Consider the following 7,755-nt stretch of genomic DNA (forward strand, 5'->3'; position numbering starts at 1 on the left):
GCTCTCTTGTATTTTTGGAAGAGTTTGTGAAGGACTAGTGTTAATTCTTCCCTAAGTATTTGGTAGAATTCACCAGTGAAGCCATTTGGTTCTGGGCTTTTCTTTGTAAGACTTTGCTTCTTAAAAGTAGTTAGGAAATTTCACCTCTAATTCCTTTAATCCATGAGTAATTAGAAAGAGGAACAGAAGGAATCCCACAGAAGGGATTATTTGTCTCTTAAGAGGGCTGAGGAAGTTCCTTTCTATTCCTAGTTTGTTGAGTGCTTCTATCATGAAAGGGTGTTGCACTTTATCAACTGCAATGATCATGTGGTTTTTGTCCTTTATTAATGCAGTATATTACATTCTTTATTATAGTTTGGTGAACCAACCTTACATTTCTGGGACAAATCCCACTTGGTTGTGGTGTATAATTCTTTTTTTTTTTTTATAATTTTTAAATTTTATTTATTTACCTTTGGCTGCATTGGGTCTTCGTTGCTGCACGCGGGCTTTCTCTAGTTGCAGCAAGTGGAGGCTACTCTTTGGTGCAGTGTGCAGGCTTCTCACTGCAGTGGCTTCTCACTGCAGAGCACAGGCTCTAGGTGCTCGGGCTTCAGCAGTTGTGGCCCTCAGGCTCAGTAGTTGCGGCGCACAGGATTAGTTGCTCCACGGCATGTGGGATCCCTCCAGACCAGGGCTCAAACCCATGTCCCCTGCATTGGCAGGCAGATTCTTAACCACTGTGCCACCAGGGAAGCCCTATAACTCTATATGTTGCTGGATCCCATTTGCTAGCATTTTGAGGATTTTTGCATCTATTTTCTTAAGGGATACTGTTCTATGTTTTTCTTTTCCTGTGAAGTCTGTCTGGTTTTGGTATCATGGTAATATTGGCTTCACAGAATGAGTTGGGAAGTGTTCCCTCTTCTATTTTTTAGAAGAGTTTGTGAAGGATTGGTGTTAAAACCATTTGGTTTGGGGCTTTCCTTTGTGGAATTTTACCTCTTAAAAGTAGTTAGGAAATTTCACCTCTAATTCCTTTGATCCATGAGAAATTAGAAAGAAGAACAGGAGAAGTGGCCTAGCTGGTGTTCTAGGTTTCTGGGGTTGGGGGGGGGAAGATTTTTATTTTTTGGCCACGCCGCACGGTTTGTGGGATCTTAGTTCCCCAACCAGGGATTGAACCCCGGCCCCCTGCAGTGGAAGCGCCAAGTCCTAACCACTGGACTGCCAGGGAAGTCCCAAAAGTGATTTTTTTAAAAAGGCAGTGTGTAATAAAAAATGAGAGGCAGTCTTTCTTTCATGTAGGCTATCCATTCATCTATTAATATACACTTTTTTAAAAAATATTTATTTATTTATTTATTTTGGCTGCAGCAGGTCTTAGTTGCAGCATGCAGAATCTTCGCTGCGGCATGCAGGATCTTTTAGTTGCGGCATGCATGTGGGATCTAGTTCCCTGACCAGGGATCAAACCCGGGCTCCCTGCATTGGGAGCACGGAGTCTTAACCAATGGACCACCATGGAAGTCCCAATATACTCTTTAAAAATGTTAAGTCTTACCTTAGGTTGTCTAATTTAACCCTCAGAAGAACCCCAGGAAGTTCTATCATCCCCATGTGACACACGACAAAACTAAGGCTAAGAGAAGTTACATAAGCTGTCCAAGGTCACAGTTAGACATAGAATATAGAATAGTGTTATGAGCAGGAACTCAGAAGTCACAATCCCTAATCGGCTACTTAATAACTTCAGGGCCTCAGTTTCTTCACCTCTAGAATGAGAATAACAACACTATGTACTTTTTAGGATTGTTATATAAACAAAATGCATGTTAAGTGTTTATGTCAGTACTTGGCTTACAGTAAGTGCAACATTAGCAGCGATTTCTACTATTACTAGGTATTGCCCAGTGACACCATTTAAGTTTTGATGGTTCTAAAACTCTGAGTTTTAAGGCAATAAGAAATTTGAAGTCTTAGATTGAAAAGGAACCACTTAAAAGGAATTTGATTCCAGTCACAGATTACCATTTTAATACTACTACTTTCTGTCCCTGTGACATTACTACATGTGCATCTAGTCAAAAGACAGAAGCACTTAAAGGGCGAAAAAAGTACATAAAATTCAAAGTGGTCTTTATTGTAAATGATCATCCACTTAAAAACAGATATATACTACTGCCTAGTTTACAGTTTTGAATTTTGCTTTTCACTGACAGGAACATTAAAATCTATTTTTCCATAGCACTTTCTTTTCTCCTATAAACTAAGTAGGTTTAAGATGTGGATATGCAAAACATTGCTGAAGATTCTAAATTATTTAAAAAACAAACTTCTCCAAATAATTTTCACAGCTCACAGTTAAGCTTAACTTAAAGGCACATCTGTTTTAGTTAACAAAGCATTCAACCTGCACTTTACTGACAAAGTTCTACGGTAAGCTATATAGGTTATAACTATGTTCAGGCACTTTTATTATTTCCTAGGAGTTGTTATGAGCTGCCAATTCTTCTATTTGCACCGTTCATTATGCCATTCAAAGTAATTTCATGTTCACCATCTTATTTGTCCTCCTGGTAAGGTATCCAGGGCACTCTTCATTCCCATTTTAAAGAGGTGGAAACCAATGTAGTTCATTAAGCTAGTTACCATGTTAGGCCTGGAATTCAAGTCTCTTGAGCCTGCATTTATGCTTACCAACTGTCACTTCATCCCCTTAAGCTATCTCTCAGGGCAAAGTGAACACTGTAACTGAAAGGATGCAAGAGCATGATTGCCAAAACTGCAGCAACAACTTCCCTCAAAACGTTTACCCCTCGAGGTCCTTGAAAGATAATGTGCTAGTTGAAACTGCTGAGCTAAGATAGTAAGGTAGGGAGGGATGCTAACACCCATTATCAGAGAGGTCAGAAAATTTGTTTGTTGTGCGACACATTTACTCCAATACAAAGTTCATTCTGGCCGTCTCATAATCCAGTTCCCCCGCTTATTTGCTTGGGTACCCTGGGTGGTGCACAGAACTCCCCACACCATCCTTTACCTCTGCTCTAACTATAGCAAATGTACAATTCAGCAGTGATTTTATTCATGGCCCTTAAACAGCACTGTCAAGACTGAGATACAGAATGATTTTAAGATCAATACAGTTCCTCCCTTAAAAAAAACTAAACCAAAACAAATCAAATCCTCCCCCCAACCCACCAACTCTACTTATTAAAAAATTAAGCAAAATGTTCCATTTCCTAAATTAGAGGAAAAGAGCCTAACTGTGGCTCACCTTTGTCCTCCCAACCTTTTAATATTCAGCTCAGTTTAACTTCCTTCAACCAGCATTCACTTGTGTCATGCCCAGCAGTTAATCCACTAAATCAGTTTCTTCCTCCCATTTCCATAAATGTGACTTTACGTCCCAGGACTTAACCAACTCAAAAAGTAGGATGCTGGTGTAGTGGACCAACATCATTCAGACCATAACAATTTATTTCAATCGTTTATCAAGCAGTTAAAGTCCTTTTTTATACACAATTTAATTCTAACAACTCCACCAGGTATTATATCCATTATTTGGAGAGAACTGGGGCACAAAGGGGAAGTAAACTATCCAAGTTCACATAGCAACAAACTGCTGATGAAGGACTTGAATCAGAGCTTAGCCTTAACAACTACACCAAGTCTGCCTCAGCAGTAATTCCAACGTGATCATAAAATTAATCGCATGACCTTGAGCCAATCATTCAGAGCTCTGGGCCTCAGTTTCCTCCACTATAAAACCACCTGCCCACAGAGAGCTTTTGGGAGCTTTCCTGCTTTAAAAATCCTGTGAATTTACTAGCTTACTTATTCCCCATCCCCGAATAGATGTAAATGTTAGGACTGAAATTTTTCAACCACTGCGTGTTCTAGCACATTCTCCATACTCGTCGGGCTGCCAGAGTCCAGTCTTCACTTTGTGGTTTTAATTTTCAAATACTGAACCTGTAATGCTAATCCTGAACACTCTCTCTCGGCCCACTATCACCCTTCCCCACTACTAGGGATACCGACTAGGCCCGGTCCTATTCCAGACCTTTACCCGGTTACACCAGAACACCTCGCAGCTTCACAAGCAGCCAACAACACGCTTAAGAAAGCCCTAGAAGGAGAAGTTAGCTTTCCCAGAGGTCAAGAGAGGCTCTAGGGCACCTGCCACGCCTCCCGACCCCGCCGGCGCGGCTTGGGCCCGGCTCCCCAACTCAGGCGGCCCAGGTTCGGGCCTCGCCCTTCACGGCCCGAGCGTCCGCCTGGGCCTGAGCTCTCGAAACCCGGCCGGACCCCTCGGCCCCGGCCACACCCGGCTCCTCGGGCCCTCGGCCGCGGCGCCGCGTACCCAGGCCCCCAGGGGTCCTCACAGGCCCGAGAACACGATCAGGCCTCCCGTCTCACCTCGAGCCTCAGGGGGACCGCCGGCGGCGCCCGCGTCTCCTCCCGCCCGCACACCCGGCCCCACGCTGCAGTAAAGACAGCGGCTGAGGCAGCACAACCGTCACGTGCTGCAGAACCAAAAGGCCTTGACTGCCGCGACCGCCGCGCGAGCGAGCCCCACTGCACGAAGCCCGGCCCTGCGTCCGCCCCTCGCTCCTGACTAGCTGCGGCCAGCGCTAAATCCCGCCCCCCCGCGCAAGCTCCGGGATTCGGTTGGTCGATGAGACCATCGCTCTCTGCACTTTCCCATACGCCCCCTAGGGCTATTCTTCGTGGAGAGTGGGGATTGGCTGGGAGTGAGGCAGGAAGTGGCCGTTGGTTGGGCGGGAGGGAAGGGGTCGGGCTGCGGCGGAATGGAGTACCGCCCGGGGCGCGCGCCCTGAGGCGGGGCCGGCCGGGCCGGCGTTCTCGCGCCCTATTGCTCTCGTTCTTTATTGGGCCCGCTGCCCGGCGTTGCATCCCAGTCTCTGTGGTTCCGACCCTTCCTGGGCCTGGACCTGGGTCTCGGGGTCTGGCATCACGTTTCCTTCTCTGGAGGGGCAAATGGCAGCTGGCAAGAAGGGGTGGGAAGTCCGGTGAGATATCGGGAAGGGCCTGGTCCCCAATGCAGCGAGTGCGCGGCGCTGACGGAACCCGTCACGGCTCCTTAAGTCTGACCTGAGGTCGGCTGCACCACGCTGTGTAACCAGGCGCCATCGTTCCTGCAGAGTCACTGCTCTGGGCCCAGCAGCCTGAGGCCACCCTGTTACCCAACATCAAATACAGTCCAGAACACTACCCTCCAAGGTTATTTCAACTTTCAATTTGTGATGTTTCCTTAAGTAACATTAGACAAAGAGGGCACAAAGACACACTGACAACAGGATTGAAAGAAAAGGATGGTGCAATGGAAAAATTTCAAACACACCACAATTTTTGTAACTCACTTTTAGCACATCTTCAGTTTTCAGTATACTGAGAACCTCAGAAAATGGAAGTGGTCTATGGTTTTTCTAGACCTTTATAGGTCCTGGTCTCTGTCTTCCATTGGTTTGGATACCCAAAGGCTGAATGCTAGGCTGGGAAAAACTAGACTCAGTAGGCGTATCAACTACCCCAGGAGCCAGCTTTATTCCCTCCCATCTGGAAGGGAAAATGAGAAGTCAAGAGTTTGGTATTCTCCAACTCTCATCCCCCAAATTTGTGTTAAAAGCATTTGCTTCCTTTTTATGTGGGGAAGTGGATTTTCGAGGCAAAATGATGTTCTGGATGTCACAGTTTCCAAACAATGAGCTTAAAGTGTAGTTACAGGAACTGTATGTGAGCAAAAGAGCTACTGCAGCAAAGGTAACTGCTAAAAGATGGTGGTACTAAAGAGAATTTAATGGGATTTTGAGTTGGGAGGAACTGCTTTCATCTAGAATGGACAGGGAAATAGGTAAGACTTGAGCTGGGCCTGGTAGGATATGCAGGATTTCTATAGGTGGAGACTTGGAGAAAGGCTTCTTTGGATGAGGGAATGGCATATGCAAAGGCAGAAAAATGGGTATTGTGTCTGGGGACACCATGTATGAGAGTATTTTGGCTGGAGAAAGGTGTTCAAGAAAGTAATAGGAGATCGGTCAGCTCCAGAGTTGGCTTAGGACCTAGCCAAGGAGTCTGTAGGGAGATAGTTTAAATTCTAGGTTTGGGTTATGATTTAGATATTTAGGGAAGCTTTTTTTTTTTTTTTTTTGGCCACACCACGTGGTGTGCAGGATCCTAGTTCCCCAACCAGGGATCAAACCCGCCCGGCAGTGAAAAAGCGGAGTCCTAACCACTGGACCGCCAGGGAATTCCCTAGGGAAGCATTATTTTAATATTATTCCAGGGCAGTGGATAAGAATCTGCCTGCCAATGCAGGGGACACAGGTTTGATCCCTGGTCCGGGAAGATCCCATATGCCAAGGAGCAACTAAGCCTGCGCACCACAACTACTGAAGCCCGCGTGCCTACAGCCCATGCTCTGCAACAAGAGGAGCCACCGCATGGAGAAGCCCGCGTGCCACCACTATGAGGCTGGTTAGGAAGCCACTTCTTGAAGTTGATTAAAGAGCAGAATTAGGGAATGACAGGGTGTATAGAAACAAAAGCATTGAATGTTGATGCTGAAGAATGCTCCACTGGATTTAGGAGGCTAGGGAAAGAGAAGAACCAAAGGCAACGATGAGAGTATGAGCCGGAGTGACTGGTGGTAAAGTATAGAGCCCCTAAAAAAAAGGAAATTCAGGTTTAGCTGATCTTGGGAATCCTGGGTCTGGGCCCAAGACAGAGCAGGACTGTAGGTCCTGCCAAGAATCTTGGAATTCTAGGGGTTTTTCTGCTAAAGCATAATGTTCTTAAGAAGAAGTTGAGGACAAATCCCTGCAGAATGAGTTTTTTATTTTTTTATAGTCTGAAATCAGTCACTGTTTATTAACTGACCAGATTACAAAAATAATCATGGTAGACACACCTCAGTTCATCCATCTAACAAGCCTGTTAGATCTGTTGATCTGGGCTCCTGGAGAAGATAATTTGAAGGGCCACAGGAAGCTGTATTTTCCAACAGTATGGATCTCATCAATAAGATCCTCCATGTAGATGATGCCATATTTACCAAGGGATGGAGCAAAGTGTTATCTGTCAGGGCAATTCTCTTCTTGTTGATTTTGCCATAACAATAATTGTAGATGCATTCATTTTCTGACTTCAGTTTCTGGTACCCCCATGAAATATGGTTCCACAATCCTCAAGTGTTAACTGAAGCCTTGCTGAGCTTAACAAAGGTGCCATTGAAGATGCAGCGAAAACGAAGAAGCTGTAACACCTTTCAGGTCTCTGGGCTCACACCATTGATACCTGTGATCCTGATGAGGAATGCCCATGTGGGTCCAGCAGGTACACCAAACTTGCCCGCTTTTCTTGTCATCCTTGCCATCTGAATCTCAGTTCTATCTGCCTACATTCCTTGTGACAGTGATTAGCTTTTTCATAGATAAGCTTCCTCCTTGCCTTTTGAAGCATCTTTTGGGCAAACTTCTTTCTCAGGCACTCGATCTCAGGCTCTGTAAAATCCCTCCACTTGTTTCTTAAGGCTTTTCCTTCTCTTCTACACCCACCATGGTTCCAGCTGGAAAAAGGCATAAGATCTTTTCTTGCTAATGCAAAAGGTACTTTGAGGTATTGGAGTATGTCTTTAAGAGAAATAATCATTTTATAATTCTTAGATGTCGAACGTGTGGGAGATTGGGTTGAATGTATTTTGACCTTAAAATCTGCAAGATGATTTTCAAAATAAATTATTTATAT

The 7,755-nt window shown here is 45.0% G+C and overlaps 1 pseudogene across 1 annotated transcript; it reads right to left on the reverse strand.

Annotated features, from left to right (window-relative positions):
• Nucleotides 1–6,920: 6,920 nt before the first annotated feature.
• LOC307052222 (large ribosomal subunit protein uL30-like) lies at nt 6,921–7,488 on the reverse strand (annotated as a pseudogene). Its single transcript has one exon. The product of its transcript is annotated as a large ribosomal subunit protein uL30-like (transcript).
• Between the last annotated feature and the right edge of the window lie 267 nt (nt 7,489–7,755).

The sequence above is a fragment of the Hyperoodon ampullatus genome, assembly GCF_949752795.1.
Source record: "Hyperoodon ampullatus genome assembly, chromosome: 4".
Classification (NCBI taxonomy): domain Eukaryota; kingdom Metazoa; phylum Chordata; class Mammalia; order Artiodactyla; family Ziphiidae; genus Hyperoodon; species Hyperoodon ampullatus.